The following is a 22,917-nucleotide window of genomic DNA, read 5'->3' as shown; positions in this document are numbered from 1 at the left end:
GGCTTTAGATGCTATCTAAATTAGCATTGGCTGTAACTTTCCCATCTGTCGGGGGGTTGGGGAGGGGGGGAGTCAGGAGAAAAAGTAAAGGCTGTGTATAACAGAGCTGGGGAGGCACATCTTCCTCTCCCTTAGTAGCCAGTCAAGTAAAGCAAAATAAATAACCTTCTCTGTATTTGCTCCAACCCTTCTCTCTGACACATGCATACTTCCACTTGTTTGAAGCTAATTGAAATCTAACTCCAAACTGAATCTGAAATCATCTAATTAAATACTGTTATTAATGTTACCTAATATTATTTCTTATGAAGCCCTGAAACTGGATTGTAACAGTAATTAAAGAAAGTGATGTGAAGAGACAGATAAGTAAAAGAAAGCATTGTTTCATTATCCTATAAGTTTTGATGAAATGCCTATTGTGCATGTAGTTTAAGTACAGAAGAATGTACTTTGGCTTCTGCTCACTATAACCCATGAAACATGAGCCATAGAGTAGGAAAGCATGCATCCTGCCAAACGTGTAAATTTATACTAAAAAGAACATGTATATTTAAAAGTAGGAAAGAATATTTTTTTCTCATAAACTCATTTGGAAATGATAAATATCTGTTTTAATTGTATACAATTTTCTCCATAATTTAGTTTGGATGAGACGCTTGTGGTGTATTTTACTGCCCTAACCCACTCTCAGATGCAGAGAAAGATTATCCATGGTGTTAATTATATTTTATCCCACATCTAGGATAAAAGAAACTAACCCAATTACTGTTGCTACTAGGCATTTTATGTCAAATATCATAAGCACTGTGTACTGCTTTTTGCAGCTCAGTACTTACATCTGAGCCAAAGTGGACTGTTTGGAATTATCTGTAAAAATGCATCTTTATTCCTAATTGGTGAAAGAAGATGCATCAGGGAATTTCTAATTCAGTTCAAGAAAATATTCAGTACAGAGTCACTTATTTTCTTTCCAATGATTATTTCAAGACTATGCAACGAATCATTTTTTGTATCTGTTGGAAATAAATAGCATCATCAGTGGATGTATGTAGAATAGGTGTATATATTCATGTGCTGAATGAATGGACTGATATAACTGCATAACTATAAGTTAGATGAGAAAGTGATCAAGTTAAAATCTCTGAATTTTTAAATACTTTTTTGCCTCTTGGAAATGTATGTGAGATTGTTGTATTTGCATCACTGATCATATATACAGTAGAATATGATGGATACTTAGCATAGGTAAAGAAATTTGCTTTAAAAATTAAACCACAAGCTGGTGGATAATCCTAGATTCATATACATTATATTCTAGTCTTTTTCAAAGGTTACATCTAAACTCACTTAAGGAAGAAAGTCTTAATTTTAAGCGTTATTACAGTTTTAGCATAAAAAGTATCTAACAGGTATGCGCAATTTTTTAATGAAGACAGGAGTCTGGATATTGCAGAGATAGGACCTGTCTTATAGTTTTTCCTCATATCAGTCCAGCTCTAAAGGAAGATACACAAATTCCTCTGTTGATCCCCTCAGCAGTAATTGTGGCCATGGTAAAGAGGAAACTGTTCTGATGTGTATCAGTCTGGGCAATCCAATATTTTAGATTAACATAACTTAAAACTAAAACTCATGCCCCTCACCTTTTGCCTATAAATGCTGAACATTTACTGTGGCAAAGAAAACTTCCTAAGCTGTTCAGTGATATTTAAAAATGTAGTAGAATTGTCCTTGACAGAAAACAATTTTCACAATGAAAAAGTCCAACTTTAAATACCAAACATACTCTGAACTGAAGCCAGGTCAAGCACCACTTTTATTGCGGGCTCACATACTTTTTATTTTCATTTACTTTGCGAACAGATTATTTTTTAGTTTTTCTTCCTGTAACTCTCTAAAGACCCTTGCTTGTCATCTTCAGGCAGCACAGAACAAGGGCACTTGAACATGTTAAAGTGAGTTGATTTTCTGAAGGATGGCATGCAGCCAATGTACTCACCCTTTTGGGAGAGAAAACCAGTCGGAAAAAAAATATGCATGTGATTTGCTTGGGCATACAGCACCAATTGTGAAAAAGTATTTAAACAACAGCTGAGGTTACATAACATGGCAGAACCGACCCAAATGGTCTTCTTATATACTAAATCTCTAGTGTTGTGCTTGAAATCTATACTAGTAGTTTCCATCTAATCCATGGAAGTGACTAGAGAAATTCTAAAAAGTTACAAGCATGTGATAAAAATTAAGAGCTTGTGCTTATGTAATGAGTACTGAAAGCAGCATAGTATCAATCCCAAAAGTAAAAGGTTTTATGGTACAGAATGTCTGCCAGCAAAACTGTGAGGTTTGATAATCACATGTCTGCTAATGACAGGGAAATTAGAGACAACAGACTGAAAATATCAGGGACATTAAAAAACACTTCCAGCTGACTTTAGAGATATTAAAAAAGCAATGATGCATCCCATTTGGGGTCAGTTTTCTAGGAGCAAGAGAGCAGAATTAGAATGCATTTAATAGGAGAATGATACGAATAGACTATATTTAACTAGTGACATGCTAAGTCTATAGCAGAAGTGTGAGGGACTGTGAAATTTAGACTAATTGGAAACAGCTTCTAAACATCTCTGTGTTTAGCAGTGTAATAAAGGAAACAAAAAAACAAAAAAAATCAGAAAACAACTGCCAAAAATACTTTGATGATTTAATAAACCAAAAATAGAGAAACACCAAACCAAAAGAATTAATTTTCCCGTATTTCTTATTGCTTCAGTTTGCACATAGTCCTAGACAGCAAGAAGACTGATAACATGCAGTACCTATCTGTTGTTCAGACAAACTTAGAAAAACATCCATAAACCAAACTAGAAAGACTCTTGTTCTTGGGTGACCAAGTAGAGCTTCTATGAATTCATTGGCTTTGGGCTGAAAATGGATTTTTACATGCAAACATCATCTCTGATTATTGGATGAAGATTACTTTCTCAAATAATATAGCTTACTCTGATCTTTGTGAGTAGCTTGTAACTGGTAAAACCATTTTACCATCTGTCTAAATGTAAATAAAATAATAAGATCTAGTTATTTACTGTGTAGGGCAGGCAACTAGATTTGGCACAAAAAATCAAAACCGAGAACAACAAAAGGTCTTGTATATTTGCAGGCTATAATAAAGCTACTAATAAAAACCCATTTTATTTCATCTGGTGAGTCTATAGCTTAAGTATTACTTTCATGAGTTCAGACAGGATAGGCTTATATGTCAAACTGCATGCCCTTCATGTTGCAGAACACTAGTGTTTTAGGTGGGCTGTTAGGGGAAATGAGACCATAAGTGGTTGGCACTTATTCTGTGCAACAAGCTCAAAACAGATTGAAGAGCTGGAGTCGAGATAGGCACCACATATTGTTTTCCTGGAGGTCATGGGAAATGGCAGCAATGGAGAGAGGCCCTTAGCAAGTGTGTCACAGCACATCATTGATCATGCAGAGGAGGAAACGCATCCTCATGACTGGGATTGTTAATGAGGAAACTACTGTTTCCTGACCTTGTACCTGCTTGAAGCTTCGCTGTATGGAAGTCCTGAAGATGTAAAAATATCTCTTGCTGAGATCAGAGAAAGGGTGTGTGTGTGTGTGTGTATGTGTCTTGTTTTGCTTTTAATGGAGATATTTTTCCTTTAAACTTCAGCCAGACTTGGGTTAGTTTTCTAGACTACGATAAAGTCTGAGGATTCAAACACAGAGTGACCTTCCTTGTGATCGTATTGACTGCCTGTTCCTGATGTGGTGATTAAACATGGAGACATCCTGCCAATGTTGTCTTTACCCAGATATTACTGCAGACAGAAATGTTGATTATTCTCAGTTAGTTTACTTGTGAAGAGGCAGCCTTACTCTATTACCTTGAGATTTTAACTCCAAGAAGCAAGGTTACAGATAATGCCATTGAGTATGCCTAGTCTGTTCCCAAGGTTGATGAACATGTACTAGAAGCAAATTTAAACATTTTCCAGTTTTATCCTGCACTTGGGTCACAACAACCCCAAGCAACACTACAGGCTTGGGGAAGAGTGGTTGGAGAGCTGCCTGGAGGAAAAGGGCCTGGGGGTAGTGGTTGAGAGCCAGCTCAATATGAGGCAGCAGTGTGCCCAGGTGGCCAAGAGGGCCAATGGCATCCTGGCTTGCATCAGAACTAGTGTGGCCAGCAGGACTAGGGAGGTGACAGTGCCCCTGTACTCGGCACTGGTGAGGCTGCACCTCGAGTACTGTTTTCAGTTTTGGGCCCCTCACTACAAGAAAGACATTGAGGTGCTGGAGAGTGTCCAGAGAAGGGCAACAAAACTGGTGAAGGGTCTAGAGCACAGGTCATACGAGGAGCAGCTGAGGAAACCGAAGTTGTTTAGTCTGGAGAAGAGGAGGCTGAGGGGAGACCTCATTGCTCTCTACAACTACCTGAAAGGAGGTTGTAGCAAGGTGGGTGTTGGCCTCTTCTGCCAAGTAGCAAGTGATAGGACGAGAGGAAACGGCCTCAAGTTGTGCCAGGGTAGGTTTAGGTTGGATATTAGGAAAAATTTCTTCACCAAAAGTGTTGTCAGGCACTGGAACAGGCTGCCCAGGGAAGTGGTTGAGTCTCCATCCCTGGAGGTATTTAAAAGACATGTAGCTGTGGTGCTTAGGGATATGGTTTAATGGTGGACTTGGCATTGCCAGGTTAACGGTTGGACTTGATGATCTTAAACCTTTTTTCCACCGTAAATGATTCTGTGATTCTGTGATTATGTATTGTACTAGATATGTCTCCTTTTTGAAGACTGTAGATCTGCTGTTTTACTTTGTTCATACTTTTTGTTTCTCCTTTCATTTTTCTAATAAGTATAGTAGCTGAAGTCATGTTAACTTTGTATAGTACACTCACATCTTCTCACTTTCATCAGGGTGTTATATAAGTTAAGCTCTGATCTTGTGAATATGAGTATGCTGGTCTTTTATGTTATACTTCATTATGAAAATCAAGGCATATTTGGCCCAGACAAAATGCTTGCTTCATGCACCAACTTTCTAGTACCTCATCTAGATCTACTTCCATGACATAGTATTATGCTATGTAGATGTACCCTGAGTGATTGAAAAGAAAATGAAAAGAAGGGAGTGAGCCAAAAAAGCTAAGGAATTTAATTATTTTAATTAATTATTTGCTTATTTTTCAAAATCTGCTCAACATTTAAATAGGTCAGGATTCTGCCTCTGATCTTTTATTGCATGCATCCTCTGCCCCTAAATTTTCTTAGGTACAGGTGGAAGTTATGTACTTGAAAATATATTAATCATTTTATTACATCAGTAGAAAATGCTGAATGACTAATGTCTTTATTTTTTCTCACATTCTGTAACATATTGAACAGAAATTTGGTAAGCATTGGCTGTAAGATGACCTGCCATATCTTAGCTAAAAAGAACACAAATAACTTTCCTCAAGGACCGAACACACAATACCCTTGCTGGCCTTTGCTTGGTAACCAGGTTTTGAAAGACAAAGCTAAGAGAAACTCAGAGCATGCACAGTAATATCTAGGATTTACTATTCCTGTAAAACCATGAAGGCAGGTTCCTTTGAAGGGTAGCTCTCTGTTTTGAAGAAATAGTGTGTGTATATACATATATATGTATGTATATGTGTGTATATATATGTATGTATATGTGTGTATGTATATACAAGCACTATTCTATGTATATACATATGCACCTGTGTCTGTGTGTGTATCTACTTTTATCTATCCATCTTATACATATAATATATATAGGATAATTTTAAATAACTTGCTTGCTAAATTAATAGAGACTACAAAAGGACTGTGAGTCTGGTAAGCAATATAATAATTTCTTTATTGCTCAGAACAAATGGTATTTTTCTGTTCTGTATTCATGCAACGTTCCTTGTGCAAAGCCAAAGGAGCACACGAGGCAGCTTTTAAGGTGTGTCTGGAGTTCCACAAACCACAGAACTTATCTTAGGGCAGGAGGTGGTAAAAATGATAGAGTATCTTAGGCTGTAAACTCCTAATCTGTTTTATATATACTAAAGACTACAGAAAGTGCAAGATCAAACCTACAGCCTCTGAGTAGTTCAGAACAACTACACTTACGTCAATATTTAAACCCATCTGAATTTGCATGTGACTCCCAAAATAATAACTGAACCCTAAATACCCCTGCTATTAATTTTGCTCCAAATTCAAAAGCAGCTCTATTACTGCTATTAATAAATCAATCATTCTCTATGTGATTTCTGATTGTGATAAGCTGTGATATCCCAATGATTGGCAATGAAGAGCAAATGTAACACTCTTACATCATTGTTGCTTTCATCTCCAGTTTACAGCACCCAAATATTTTCAGGCCTATTAATCTAGCACTTTTTTTCCTAAACACCATGGTGTACTATATCCAGCTGTAAACATTCCCCATTTTCGTAAAAGTGAACAAAGTGTTTTCGTTATATTTTGTAATCTCTTTTCCCTTTCCATGAAAACCATGAGGAATATTACTTCCTGAGGAATATCCTTTGTGCAATAGGAGTGGTTTTTGTCACACTGGGTTTTTTTGTGCTTCCTTCCAGTGGTCACGCTATGTGGCATCATCCCAGGCTGCTGAGGTGCTTTGTCAAAGGCTGACAGTCAGAAACTGGTGTCAGTCAAATCTAAGTCAATGTCAGGACTGTTATGCAACAGTTGCTTCCAAGTTTTGCTTTAATACCTGGGGTTTGTGTTACTGATATTAAATAAAAATTCTTAGCAATGAATTTTAAATGAGGGAAAAGCTCTCACCAGAGATTTGTTAAAAGCAGGCTAACAGTTGTTCTTTTTTTTCCCCCCTCCTTTTTAGTAGAAGGGCTTTAAATTATATATTAACCAAAAAGGTAAACAGAATAAAATGGGCAATTAAATATTAATGGAAGATGTAGTGGAATTGTCCTGTGCAGCACTTAAAATGGCCTGAATGATTGAGCTGTGAATTGCTCTCCCTTAGGTATTGAAAAATTCATCAGCACTATTTAATAAATGTTCATATTCGTAGCCACTCATGTTTACACTACAGCACTTCCAGGAGAGTGCTTACTAAAGAAAACATTTTAATGGAAGGTGAACTTTCCTGTACAGTGAGTCACCTTAAATTATACAGACTATGTGGCAGAGGAGACAGAGAAATCTCTGAACTGACAAATGAGAAGTCTGCATAACTTAAGAGCATCTTTTCTTAAAGAGAACTGCCCATGGATTGTAAAGGTCTTTCTGAATCCAAAGCTATTTTGAAGCTTTTAAAAATTCATTTTGTTTGCTTTTTAGAAATATTTAACCTTCACTGCCAGTGTGAAATCGTCCTCCATGATGACTTGGGCTAAGGACATTGATTATTACTGGAAACCCACCTGCCTGATCTAGAGGAAGGGAAAGGGTGGCAAAACAAAACTTGCATCACAAATCAATCAAACATTGAAGTAGTTCTTCTCCAGGTGATACTCTGTAGACTCAATTTGCACATGCAGCATATTAACGCTATTAAAATATTCATTAGCAAATTTACTGGGTTAATTAATGAATTCACACCAAAAACTTAGAAAATAAACAAAAAAATTCCTGAGTGCTTAGTGTATTAATATGGAAACTAGTGACGTTATCATAATGTCTGCGCTTTATATGAGGATTTTTGCCTAGATGTGATTCAGTGGGTACTCCAGGCTGGAGGCAGCACACTGCTGTTAGGCCCCTCTCAAATTCTCCCATTGCTCCTGCACGCCAGGCACAGTGGGGAAAAAAGCAACACGCTTTCTCTTTTCTGGAGGGTAGTGAGGGACATGCTCTTAGCAATCCAGTGACTGTGGCTTAGTCTGCCTTTGTGTCCCTGTTCTGCTCCAGGGGATGGGTTTTTGAAATTTTGTTGTACGTGTTATTTCTTTCATTAGTGTGTTAAAGTCTGAAGCTTAGGGGAATGGTGGGACTGCTCATAGCTAGCGTTAAGATGCAGCATTAGCTGCAGAGCAACATGATCTTTGTCTGTCTTGTTAAGTTATTAATCCAGCAGAGGTCCCTTCTGACCTTCGTGACTCTCTGATTCTGCTCATTAATTTTCCTCACAAAAAGCGTGATATCCCATGACAGTTCACTTTGGTACACTCTGGCTCCTCTAGATATGCGCTAGGGAAGTTTTGACTGAAACATTTGCCTCCAAGTGAAATTGTCTTGGTTGTGCTGCGCAGGTTTGCACAGTAGCTAAGGACCTGTGTTGTCTTGGCAGATGGATGAAGTTCAGAATAAAGCAGTGGTTTCTGTTAGGAGAATTTAGATTGCTTCTACTGAAGTAACATGGTAGCAAGTTGACTATATTTCTAACAAAAGATGTATTGGACAACTCAGGTCTACTGAACATTTTCTGAAGAGAGCTACTTCACTGAAGGTTAACATGGTTGGAGGCAAGATATGACTCAATTGCTATGCTGTGAGGGAACTAAAGTAGACTTCAGAAAAATAATTTTCTCCTGCCTTCTCTAGCATGTGCTTTTCTCTGGAAGTCAAATTCAGCCTTTTCAAAATTCAAACTTGGTTTCCGTGAAGTGTTTCTCAGAGGCTAGGAGGCTATTTGCAAAGCTGCAGTAGCAACACTTGCCACAAAACAAGGATACGCTAATTATGTTGTAGTGCTGAAAGGATAAACTTCTCAGCTCAAAGAGCTACCCGGTAGAGCTGCATCAAACCAGGTCCAAGAAAGTGCATCTCTGTCTGTTACTGTCATAGGGATTGATGCATGCACAAGCAAAGAAGCAAATGATGGTTTCAACCATCACATGAAATGACAATAGAATTTGAAAATATTTACAAACTTGAGAAAATCTTACTTATTATTTGCCCTTCTCATAACTGACTTCCTAAAATGAAGATTGTTTAAAAACTTTGTGCATAGAAACTTTTCAAATAATCAAGATTACTGTATAACTCCTTTAAAAAACCCTTCCAGAAAACATCTTGGCAGAAGGGAGTAAGCTAAGTACATTAATATCATTAATTATATGACCTGGAAAAAAATCAAAGGTAGTTAGGATTTATTCCCCAGTGGTAGCTCAGAGCCCCACTTGGGAACAGATTACAATAAAATATTTCTCAGGTGATTAAAACTAATGTTTTTACATTTCCTTTGGTGGGTTTGTGGAGATGTTAAGGCAACTGTGGATCCTGTTAATGTACTGCAGCATGTAGCTGTGATGTGGGATACAGGGATGCTGCATAATGACGCAGGAGCTCCCAGGTGCCGTGGCTGTGTTACTGCTGACTGCCTTCAGCTAAAGTAAAAGAGAAAAAAATTGCCCCTAACTTGGATCATATTAGTAGAGGAGTGAAGAAAAAACAAACTTGTATTGGTATCCCAGGTTAACATTCATTATTTGTTTCCCTGTGATAAGGTTTAACATGATGGAATAAGCTGAGTTATGCTGTCTGCAGTGCTAGCTGACATAGTTTAGCTGATTTCAGTTATTTCAGTTAGACAGCCCTGGTTAGGAGCATAGCTCGTCTTGTGTTGAAGGCATGTGTTTACTCAGAGAAGATTTAGGTGAAAAAGACTTTGTGCTCAAGCTTTGACAAAACCTACACCACAGGTAATAAGAAGCTTTGCTTCCAGAGCAAAATGTTAAATTTTTAGATAAACAGAAAAATAAGACTATCTGCAGTACTGCCATCTGGTTTCCCCAAACAGTGGCTACAGATTTTAGAGCCTATGAGCTGTAGGAAAGACATCTCTCTGATTTCTTTAAGGACAAGACAAGGAATTGTAGATTACCTCATGCAGGCTTAGTGAGTCTAGCTCCTAGTTCTGTTGATGGAGAGGACAGGACTTCCCAAAGCTTTTTAGTCAGTAGAGGGTCCTTTCACTTACAAATGTAAGTTATGGGAGACAGGCTACCCAGCACCTAGATAAATACCATGTAAGCTGAGAGAAGACAACAGTAAGAAAAACAGAGCATGTGACCTGGGCTGTTCCCTATCTCAGAAGCAAGAAGTAATGGAAGAATAAAGATAGTGGTTATTCCGACTCTTCATAGAGCAAAGCTATAGAAGAAGAATTTCAGCGCCCTTGTCACTTCATGTATTTCTTAAAAAATAGTTGCATGATTTTAATGCAGTTCAGAGCATAGCTTCTTCACAGGAGAGTGTTCTTGACTTCCATTAGCTAATTGGTGCTATAGATATGCTAGGATTTTTCTGTGTTCTTATTTTCATCAATACTTACTTCCTAACTGGTCATCGTACGTGTCTGTATAGATGTTCTCAGATTGGTTTAAACTGTATTTGGTTTTAGGCAATGACAATTCAATCCTTAATTGAAGTGAACTTGATTTAAAGTAAAATAGGAGTTTCTAAGTGTACAAAGGTAAATGATTTGTTTTTTACCTTAATATAATTAACCTGATACAATATATTTATATGACATGGATCTATGTAACCTATACGGTTATAGAGAAACATTAAAGCTGCAATTGGTTAAAAACTTCAGAATTAAACCTTCTCTTCTCATGTAATAAAATTCCTGCAGACTGCCCATTCACAAGGCACTTCAGCAGGAAACACAACATTCAAAATTTTGTAAATACTAACATGAACTTCCTTACTATTCCCTCCACCTCACAAAACTATTTAAAATGTTTGCTTTTTATGCAGCTTGGTTAAGTAAGTTGAAGTATCTGAGACAAAGGCTATTTTCCAAGCTAGCCAACTGGCACATCAAGGGACTAAGTAATTTCACATCACATGTCATGACTTCACATGTGACACAGTATGATCAAAACCTTGGGCAATGGGGAACTGAGGGAAAAGGCCTAAATTTGAACCAAAAATTTCTACACAAAGAACCCTTGTTAAAGACATTTAGTATTTTTAGCTTTCCTCATGTGTGCATGGGAAAAAACGGACATCTAATTCAGGAAGTATGGCAAATCATGCCATTGCTGCATACATTTTATTTGTAGCTAACAAGAAGGATACAGATTTTCACTGGCTTTCATTTGCTGAGGTTGGGAAAGATTCTTGTTCCTGTTTTATTTGGAGGTATTTTAAACCAAACGTTTGATAACCATCCTGCTTTTTTTTAACCCAGTTGCTATACTGGAAAAGAAACGCTTCTATCTCTAGAAGGCTTTTTTTTTAAAAGAGGAGGAGAATTAATACTAGCACTTGTCCAGAAAGTCAGAACTCCTAAATTTTTAGTGGAAAAGGATTTTAAGGAAAATTATTATTCTGGGAGAAACAACCTGCTTGATTTTCTGGCTGGCCACCTGGAAAACTCTAATCAGTAGGTAGGTGGATATTGGCAGGAATTTTCCAGCCTTGTTGATGTTGAAAGACTGAAGCAGTTCACTCAACCTTTTTGCCTTCCATCTTTTCAGGAGCAGATAACTTGGTTCAGGCCCAGCAGTTCTTGTGGGAGACTCTTATAAACTTCACTTTCACTTCCAGAGCAGTGGTTTCAATTTTTTTCCTCATGGAAAATCTCTTCAGTTTCCTCCCAGAAAAGTAGTTTTTTCCATAGAAAATGTTGGGTTTAATCAAACTTTCTGGAAAGTGCTCAGGCAGTTCTGCTTTATGGTCCCTGTGCTATAGAAAACAGTCTGTACCCACTTGGTATTTCATTAGCCCCTCTCAGATTCTGAATCCGAGCAGAATCATACACAGCTTTCAAATACTTGAATTACTACTGGAAACATTGCATTTTAAATCAAGTTGCTTCAATTTGTATTGATGCAACAATAGACTACTTTTGCTGTCAATTCAAGTATGTGTGGTATCTGAGAGAAATATTGACTTAAAAAATAGGAAGCACTCAAAGTGCATAACGATCTCTGGCTGCCTGTCTTAGAATAAGTACTATGAAACCATAACCCCTTCTTGAGGCTGCTAGTCATTCTCCATTCTTTTCAAGCTCTAGTAAAGAAAAGACCACTTGGTTTTGTTCAGGATCTTCCTCTGTAACTTTATCCTGATCCATTTTATGAATCTCTTCCCACTTCTCAGTCCTTCATTTATTGAGCATCAGACTTCATCTCACTTCCCTTTATATATCACTCTTGGAATATGAGTCTTTTTCTCTGGAGAACAGATAATAAGGAAAAATGTATTTGTTTCTCTCCATCTTCTTGTGGTTCTCTGCTGAAAACTTCTCTTTTCCTGTATCTCTTAATTCCTCTCCTCCTTTCCTGTGCATTATTAACATTGCCCCTAAATTATTTACTGTAGCTCTGTAGAATGTCATTAATGAGAGTCGTTTCACTGGTGAGGAGAGCTAAAAACTAGCTTGCAGAGGACTGAAGGAGAGAGAAAGAGAAACAGAGAAGCTAAAGAAATATCACTGTTTTGAAGAAGGGTAGAGAGTAGAGGCTTGAGGCAGAGAAGAGATCATTGGGAGAAAGGGCTGGAGTGTGGACAATAGTGCTAAAGAGAGGCTGAGGATGAAATAGAGAACTGGTAGTGACATTAGGGAGGAAAAATAAAGGGATTATATTCATTTGAAAGTAGGAGCACTGACATAAAAGGCCATTACAATGCATCCAGCAAGTAGATGGCATTGGATGAGGCAGAAGATGGGCTTGTTCAACAAAACAGAAAAATCATGAAGATAACCTGAGAAAGTGAGAGCTGATGCAAATGAATAGCATTGTTTTAGTTGTAATATGTAGAGGAATCATGACAAAGTTTAAAAATACTCAAAGGTGTCCCATGGAGGAAGCAGAAATGAAGATTTTTGGCAGAGCAAAGCTTTGGAAACGAATAATGGAAAAAAAAGTACTTAAAAGAAAGATGAACAACTGATTGATTGTGAAAACTTCTTTAGTGAAACTCTAAGACACATTCCTGGCACTGCAGATAGAAGATATAGGAAAGCAAAAATGCATATTCATGGCAGAGAGAAATGGGAAATGATACTGAGACAATGGAACAGATAATAGACTTAAAATTACAAATGCAAGAAGTGAAAGAAATGGAAAGGGGGGAAAATAGGTGATGAAAAAAAAGTCTTTCAAGAATATGGAAATATCTGAAAAATGGGGAAACTTCATTTTTTTTCCTCCAGTAACCTGTTTTCTACTAGGATTTTAAGGCACCCTTAGCTTCATCCTCCTTTAACATTATTTTGTGCCTCAGTAGCATCTTCTACATGGTCTTTATCTAAAAAAGATTTGGTGTATTCTCAGTTTTGGGTGTTTGTACCATATACATAGTTTTCCTGTAAACATTGGACCATATTGTACAGGCAATGGGGATATTTAGCACCTTTTCCAGGTAGTAACAGGCAGCAGCTCTAAAGCAGCCATTGGATCTTCAGGCTAAGACATGAAAAGGTACATTTTCCAAGCTGTATGCAAGTATAAAATGTGCAAATCCATTTATTCACTAATGGGGTTTATCCTTAGCTCCCTGTGCACAGCTTTGCAAATTTACTTACAAATGACCATACTGTAAAATTCAGGCTACTCCTGTGGGATAACTATTTTTTTTTCTCAGTAGGTAATTAATACTTAGATAAGTAATACATTTAGATTGCAAGTAACTGTTCATGTCAAAACTTAGCATGCGTTAAAGTGACACATTCGTTGAATCTTTGTTAAACTGCAGCAGTCTAATCCTTTTTGCCCTCCTCTGGCAGGTTTACCGTGGAACTTAATACTGTACTTGTATGGGATTATGCCTCAGAATTGCAGATTGAGAGACTGCACATGGATGTTGCATAGGGAATGGAGGATTAAAGACTGAGAATCTAAGTGTGTAGCATGGTTTCTTATGATTAAAATAGATTGAGTTTAACAGATCATTTTTGATCTCTATTTTTTTTTTAAAAACAAGGAACCATAAACAGTTTTATCAAAATTACTTTGAACATATCCATAAAAACCATGTATTTGCTGAAACACTCAATTTGGCCCCCAGGGTGGAGTACTTCACAGGGGTATCTGCACGTGTGTTTGAAAAGATTTAGTGGGAAATACTGAATTGTTTGAAAATGTTGTGGGCCCTTCATTTAAAAAAAAAGCTATAGTCCAGATCTCCCTACAAATAGTTAATACATCATCATGTTCCCCTCCCCTTGAATGTTATACATAAGAAAATCCTGAAACATTTTTAGGCAAATATGTATGTTTGAAAGCCTGTCTGCAAGCTAGTGTGAAGGTCACTTCTTTGAGGGATTAAGAGTCAAAGGAGTTACATGAGAAGTATTTTCCGCATCTTTGTTTCACGGCCAAACTTGGCTGACAAGATTCTTCCAGTATCACATGCATTTTGCTAAGATCTCCAGCTTCCAGCACATAAAAGCACAGTGCCAATAGGCTTCACATTACACTGTTCAGAACAGCATCCAGAAAACACTCATTTGGAATATTTATCATTAGGAATCTGATTTGTCATATGGGAGTGCAGTGAATGTTTTGAGTGTAAATTGGAGGAGGACCCTTGGAGGCAAGATTTTGAACACGAATGGCCCATCATTGTAGCAATATTCTGCAATCCCATCAGGTGGGCAGACAAGCAGTCCGAAGACTGAGCCATTTGCCAGAAGGGAGTGACAGTTTGTTTTCTATGGCAGATGACATTTTAGTTTCATGACAGGCTTATTTCATGAAAGGAACAAGTTCCTACAAATGTTTCAAGATAACTATTTTCTTTTTTGTATATGGTTTTGTGGCAAGCCAAACAAAACAATGGAGTAAAAAATGAATCTGGAATCCTTTAATTTTTTTTTTCACTTGATTATATATTATAGCATGTACTGAGTATTTCTGGAGTTCTGTTCACTATACAGCCTTCCACAAAAGTCCCTTTTGAAACTTTTGTTGCTGGGTTCATGTGAAATCAAATTATAAACCCCAGAGTTTTAACAGAACCCAGCTGCTACTTTCATAAGTAAAAACTCAAGAAACTGAAGCTTTGAGATGAAAATCAGCCTAATATCATATTTTCAATACAGCTGTCTCCACAAGGCTAGGTATTTCAGAAGCTCTGTGGGAGAATTCTACCATACATTTGGTAAGTGCTACAGATCAAGGAATTGAGAATAATGAAGTTCAGTGTTGGTCCTTGTTGTGAATGTTCTTGCATTCCTACTTTATTTCTTTCTTTCAGCATACTTTAAGAAAGTAGAGGGTTTTTTTTAATGTTCATTTAAAATAATGGGCAGGTATGCTAGCTTTGACTCTGAAATTATTGGCTTAGAACACAGAAACACCTTCAGGATGATTTATGGTAAAAACACACAGGACCATCTCCAGGCATTACCTCTAGCATGTTGAAATACTGGAATCTTGGTATTGATAATGGATCTGTAATATTAAGGAATTAAGGAATTAATAACTTTATGAATTAAAAAAATAATTATTGGGTGGGTGAGTTATGTAGTAACTTAGAAAGACTTAAAGGTGTTTTTATGCCTCAGGAAACATTAAACATTTTGATTTGAAATTCATAAAAAATGTCTTATGAAACCAGAGTAACGTAAAGTATTTTGTGGGCCTCTAGGTGCTCAAGATTTCTAAGTAGTGGGATATTATTAATTAGGTGTATTTTTCTTTTACCCCTAAGTAAGTTCAAAAGTTGTGGCTAAAAAAGTTTGGCTGCTTATGGTGCTACAAATATGTATTTTTTTGCTTTATTTATCTTGTCTGCTTGTCATTCAGTACTTAGGAGATGATCATGGAGATAGGCCAAAGTGAAGAGTTTCTTTAAATACTCTTACTCAGGGAAACAGCTAATAAAACTTTCGCTGACTTCAGTGGAAGCAGAGTTACTACAAATCCCAGCAATCTGGATGCCATGTGCACAGAGAGACTTTTAGATAGAATAATTATGGATTGAAAGAGGTCTGTCATAAGATAGCAATACAACTATCTCTATAGACTTAAGAACAAAAGATGTTCATGACCAGTGTTAAAAACCTTTGAGAGATATGGAGATGTGTTGTCCTGCAATTCTAGCACAAACTAATGCACTTTTAGCTGTAATTGAGTTAAATGTGATAAAGAATACACTTAAGTTATATTTGTTCCTGAATATAGCTAGGAGCTTTGAAATGGAAACTAGCCTGTGAGGAAGGTCCATGTTTTACTTGAAAAGTAATCTCTGTTGTCCAAATAATAATAATTCCACTTTCCAGACATTTTTTCTGATAAATGACAATCCACACCAAGAAAGAGATATCATTTCTTCTTCTTTCTCTATCTTATCCTGTGAGATTTTTCATTAATGTGAAGATCTGCCATCAAAGAGGAAGTATAATTTTGACAATTAACATTGCTGCTTTGTGTGTTCTTTTGAGGATAAAGGAAAACATGGACTGGCTGCTTATCCCTCGATGAAGGCAGATGCCATAACATTGTAATTGAAAACAGAATCACACAGATGCTCCTGAGAGTTTAAGACTTTTAAAATCATATTATACATATATTCATAACATTTATGTGTGTGTCAATTCAGTCTTTACATTACAAAATGGAATGCAATCAAATGTGATAGAGGTGGAAAAACACAACAAGATAAACAATGTTGGCTGGTGGGAAAACAGATAAATGGAAACTGTTTGAACAGTGAAATCTCCAAGACTTTCATCAGCTCTCCTCTATACAAAGTGCAAGTGTCTTCAGAGCTTATGACAGGCACAGTGTGGAATTACCTTTACATGAGGCTCAGCTTTATTTTCAAGTTGATTGTGCAAGTGCCTTTTTGGAGGTTTGACCCTGAAATAAATGGGAAAGACTTGGCAAACACTGCTGTATACTGCAAAACATGAAAAGTAAGAAAATCTGTAGGTCTCCAGTTGTGACAACTGAACAATACTGTATTTATCTAGATGGGAGGAGAACAGCAAGCTGTGCTGGATGATGAATGGCATAAGGCAACTGGATAGATATCTTGGAGTCCCACAGTGGTGGGATTTTTCTAGGAGAAAATAGACTGGTGTGTCTATCACAGTCCCACTGAAATGAGAACAATTCAGCGCTCTCTAAATACTCCGTTCTCTATTCCACAAAGCATGTTTTTAATGCAAGATTGAAAGAGGAGAGGCTGTCCCATTGAAAAGGACCTCATGGGATCGCCACATAAGCTCCTGTACTTTTTTTGTGATTTTTTGCTGTTGTTTGAAACTTCCAGTCTGAGGGAGGAAAGGGTATTCTACTGGTGAGAACTGAATGAATTCACTGAGCTCAATGCCTGCTTGCTGCATTAATAAAAATCAAATGAAAAAAGCAATCTGATTAAATTATGTGTGCCTTTTCCTATGCCGGTGGAGCTTAACTAAGCAAACAGAAGCAGTGAAGTAAATCAGTGTTGGTTTATTAAAGATCAGAATTCAATATCTCAATAGTTGAAGGGCTTATGCACCAGTGTTCTCACTGTTTAGCTTTTCTATGCAAAGAAAGTAAACACAATGGCACTGTGGGGACTCTTGTTAGGAAAGTGACACTTAGAGAAGCCTAGTTTTCTTGCAAGGAAGATGCTGCCCTATCTCTTACTTCTTGTCTCTTGCCAAAAGATTATCATGAAAACAAAAATCTTAATATTGTTTGTTGATGGTGATGTCATCCTCTGTAATAGAGGCATTCTCCTTGAAATATCCTTAGAGCTTGCAGATAGAAATGTCCCTTACCTCAGCTACTTTTCTTTTAATACTCTTATCTGCACAAATACAAATTCCCTTTCACATTGATCTTAGTGCACCATCAAGATAGCAGCTTTTTTGGGGGGGAAGAAGTTAAGGATGCTTAATCTAGTCTTTAAGACTCTCAAAGTTCATACATTGCAAGATTGCACTGTGAGTATTAGGGGGCCCATAGGAGATCTCCAAAATAATTTATTGCAGTCTGCAGGGTGGAAAAGCTGTCAGTTAACTCCATCTTACTGATGTAAGTAAGACTTGGCTTCTGCAAATTTAGAAAACCGAAAGTCCTTCTCCTCAAGACTGGGGTTGGTTGATGGCTTTGTTATGATCAGACCAAGTACAGACTGAGAATTTCAAATGTTCTTTTTATACCTGCTGCATACTAATGATGATCAATCTCCACATTTAACAAAGGGCATCACGCTGTACGGAACTGTGCTTGTTGGTGCACTTGTAGGAGCTACTCTGCTCTCCCTCAGAAAACACTTTTATAGGCAGGCAGTTGTCCAAGTATCATTAGGCGTTAAGTATTACATTCTGTCACTAGATACAAACTCACATACTGGACCATAACAGTAGAGTTCTGTAAAAGAGTTGCACCTTTAATGCCCAAGACAGGTATATAGGAATCAGTTAAAAATCTGTGCTTTGGTGCTAGTATTCAATATTGTACTAATATGCAATGAAGTACTTCATCCTCTCTTCTTTTTTGCTGTCAGTCACAAACCGAGCAAAGCCTTGGTAATTGTACTTATCTGTTGCTTTTATCTGTTGTCTCAAAAAGACAGAGATAAGAGGCACCCAGTCAGAGAGATATGCAATAAAGAACACATAAGCAATGGTCTTTAGAAGCACAGCTCTTTCTTCTTGTGTACTGGGAAGCCCTTGGCACACATGATACTTTGCATAAACTAAAGAGCCCTCATGCACTGCTTTTGCATGCTGCCCTGATGTAGACTCATTCCAGAGAGGCACAAATTTTCCAGTTGTGAATAACTAGAAAATTTCATTTTCTTTGCTGCTTGGATGCTTCATGCTTCAAAACTTGAAGAGATCAGTAAAGACTATGTGGGTGGAGGCAGGCAGCCATGAAGTTATTTTCTTTGTTAAGAGCTAGGTCAAAGCCATAGGTGAGCTTGGCAGGAACTTTCTTTAAATAAGTGATTTCCAGAAAGCTAGAATAAATGCCACATCATGTAATACATGTGATAAAAGTAAGGGTAATCATCAGAGCTGCTTGGAAATTTTCTAATAAAACAGAATTTGTGACATCCTGGGAAGCCATGTGGTCTAGTGAAACAGGTACACCTTCAGCTTCTGGCCAGGCATGTTATATGACAGACAGGTCCTCAAAGTGTCAGCTGCTGCTGAGGAAAAATGATATTCTGTTTGCAATGATAAAATGAGAAGAAATGTCATTGTCACTGAGCAGATACAAGGAAATAAACAAATATGAAATTATTCCTCTTTCCTGGCTCATGGGAAAAATTGAAAGTTTTGGATTCAGCCCAGTTAATAGTAAAATTAAATAGCAAAGAAATATGGGTTTCCTTTGAAAAACTGCATGAATTTGTGTGGATTGAAACACATTAATATGTGATGGTGAATTTCAGAACAGATGAATTCAAACAATGAATTCTCCTCATCTATGCCTTTGGCATGTGAGGAGAAATGACACTCTTGAAGCTTCTTGCAGACTGTGAAGAATTTGGGAATGACCTTGAAAGAAGAGATTACTATTAATTTTGCAATTGCTGGATGGCAAGGGAATCTATCTGATGAGAAAGGACTGTCTAAATGTTCAGAGTTCACAAAGGGGCAGAGGCAAGGAAACAGCAAGACCGGTGAAAGGGGAGACAGAGCAGTTTGCATCTCAGCCTCCAAAGGAACAGGCATTTCTTTATTGTCATTGTGCACAGTGTTGGTGAGACCTTCTGTCTACTGAAATTCATTCGCGGAAGTCTTGGTATCATTTGTTTTTCTCAGTGGTGGCCAAGTTTACAGAGAGCAGGGTATAAGTATTTCTATTGGAATATAAGAAAACAAGTTAATATCTACTGACATGTTCCCTCCTAAAAGCTAAAGTGTCTCTTCATTCCATTCAATGTCAGTTTTCAGTCTAAAATTAAAGATGATCTCAGACCTCACCTTGATCATTCAGACCCTTTCTAGGCATTTATAAAGTCAGCAATCAAGTCTCAATAGTTCTTTCATGACAATACATGAAGAAAGCTAAGTGAAAATCTCATTTGAGCACTAAGAAGCAATAAATATAGCAGAGAAAAATTAAATTGGCAGTTATTTCCTGAATAACCTTAAAAAGAACATAAGCGTTTTTGCTTGGATGCTAGAAGACAGCTGAGCTATCCAACCTGCTGTAGTTTTTGATCAGGGTTAGAATTTTTTGCCATCTATAGAAAGGGGAGGGCGAAGAAAAGCTGAGTCTATGTACAGTGTTAATGACAAAATGTCAATATATAAATTCTACTAGTTCAGTGTCAAAACATTAACACTACTCAGAAAAAAGAAAAAAAAAGTACAAAAGCTAGCTTGGTCAGATGAGGTCATGGACATGTTTTATAACTATTTTAAGCTGTCTCCTAAATACTGGGACGGTTCCTTTGATAGCACCTGCTCTTATTCAGAAGGCTGTATATTCAATTCCCTTAGCAGAAGCTGGGCTCGAACCCAGTGCTGACTATACAATCCATTACTAAATAAATGCTGGCTGGTTGGTAGCCATATTGACCTTTAGCTGAGATACTGAAATCCTCTTGCCAACATTCCCACCTCCTGCTTAATTGGCACTGTATAAAATGTGTTTCCAAGGGAGTGTACAACAGCAGTCATGGTCGCCTGCAATATTAACACAGCAAAAGAAGCATGTAATTTATTCCTCTGAAAAATGGATGCATAATAAAATCCAGCATAATAAATCTCTTTCTGCATGGATTATGATGACTGCAAGTAGGCAGACGATGGTCTATTTGCACAGTACTTGTTTCATCCAACAAACTATTTTGGTTTTGTACCAAAGTCTTAGTGGTGCATTTAGGTGGCACCACAGCCCACCTTTTATTAACACTCAAGTTTACCTTTTTTGTTGAGGCAAATTAGTCTCATTATTAAAATTCATCTTAAATAGGAAGTCGTTAAATATAGCATAAAGATATATTTAACTACAACACATGACAAGAGAGCTTGATTGCTGATGCTACCATTTCCATCCAATAAGACTTCAATAATTTGCTGAAACTATTGAAAATAATTTCACTTTTTAAATAAATATGAAGTGACAACATGAAAGAAAAGACAAATCACTTCAATGGATCATACTGGAAAGGGCTATGTTAGGACTATGCACTGGCAGAACACTAATAATGAAGTGAATTAGGTCAGTGAATTTTAGTGTATTTTTTAGGGTTATTGTTTAGGATGAAACTCTGCATGTACCAAACATCATAGGAAAAATTAGTACTTTGTATTGGCACAACAGCTTCTATAGAAATCCTTAATATTCTGAAGAAACCTAAAAGGTTTTCTTTGAAAGATTCTTTTATTATGGATCCAGCTGTCTTTACTCTGAAGATAAGAAAGGCCATTTCCTCTCCCTCTGCCTATAAAAAAGCCCAGCAACAAATATGGTCATTGATTATATGCAAAAGTTACCTTTGAAACATATCTTGTGTATTTATAGGCATCTTTCAGTGTAGCAGGTGGAAACAGAAGAAGCATCACACGAATGTTCAGCTCCCTGGAGGCCAGTAGCAAATGCTTCAAAAGTCTCCCTAGAGGGGAAAAATAGCATTTTACAGCAGAAGTCACAAATTTGCAAGTCTTCTGGGCAAATTATAAAATTCAATGATTCAGCCCCACCAGAAAACTCACCATGTTTACCAAGATGTGTCACCATTATAAAATGTCACTTTTTCTGCCTGTGAAGCTTTAAAAATGGAACATTCAGTGTGTTTCTGAAGAGCTGGGAAAAAACTCAAATGATATTTCATGTGAGTTTTTCCCCCTCCTATGCACTCCCTTTTGTCTCAACACCCATGTAAATATTTTTTTGATAACTCTATGGATCTGATATGACAAACATAATTTCATTTACAATGGAAAATAGTGAAGAGATTAAGTCAAAGCACATCCATCAGGCTCATGATCGTTTCCTGCTCACAACTAAGCAGATATTGATGTACCTCATTTAGTGGATCAGAATAATCTCCTTAAAGACAGAAATGCTTACCTTTTGCTATTTCCCCCTGTAAGTAGAAATGAATACCTTTGGATTTTCAGCCTCCACCTGGACATAAAACGAAGTGAACAGAGGGCCTTGCTTTACCATGCAGCCTGCTGGATGAAACCTTGAGCAACTATACTGCAGCTAGCTCCATATCTTGCTGCACTGTCATCCGTGGCACTGAAAACCTCCCACTGCCTTCATTGCGGCAAGAATTCCTCGACATACAGAACTTGACCCCAATGCCTTTAGCTTCAGCATGAGGATGTTGCCTCTTGAAGCCATGAGGGAACTGGATTACTCCTTTATTGATCGATTGTCGCGTTAGCAATCAATGGATAATTGACTGTTAACCTCCGTGAGACGACTCGTGCTTAAGTCAGGCACACAGTTAAATATCTTGCTGAACAAGTGCCTACATACTGTCTGTGGCTTCTGTACACAAATTTGTCAGCTTTACATTATTCAAAGCCACGTAAAAAAATCTTCCGTAAATGAGCCACACAGAAAAGAATAAACCTGTTAAAGGGATAGATTTACAGCGCACTACCATTTCATGTTTTAGAGCCCCCCTCTCTCTCTGTTATTACTGAGGCAATCAAAGGTGCCTTGAAAGATTGCTAAAAATGATTAAGGGTGCTTTATTTTAGATTGATAACTGCAGTAGCAAGTGTGAGAAGGAGAGCAAGCAATTGAGTGGATGGGATCATTGTGTGCCTGCCTAAGATCACTGGCTTAACATTTGTATTTTAGACTGTCTCTTGCCTAATAACAGCATGTAGTGAAATAAAGGGTTCGTTCTGGAGGTAATTGTTATGTGGTGGAATATAAACAAGACCCATTCTGCAGTATATTTACCACAGTGCATATTTATGAGTTGGGTTTAATTAAAAGTCAGGAACACTAGAGCTATTTTTTAACTAGATGCCTATTATCTAGTGTCAAATGCTTGGTTTTAATCACGCATTTTATACCATCGTGACCTA

Source organism: Platalea leucorodia (genome assembly GCF_965183815.1).
Source record: "Platalea leucorodia genome assembly, chromosome: Z".
Taxonomy (NCBI): domain Eukaryota; kingdom Metazoa; phylum Chordata; class Aves; order Pelecaniformes; family Threskiornithidae; genus Platalea; species Platalea leucorodia.
Note: the sequence above shows the minus strand (reverse complement) of the source record.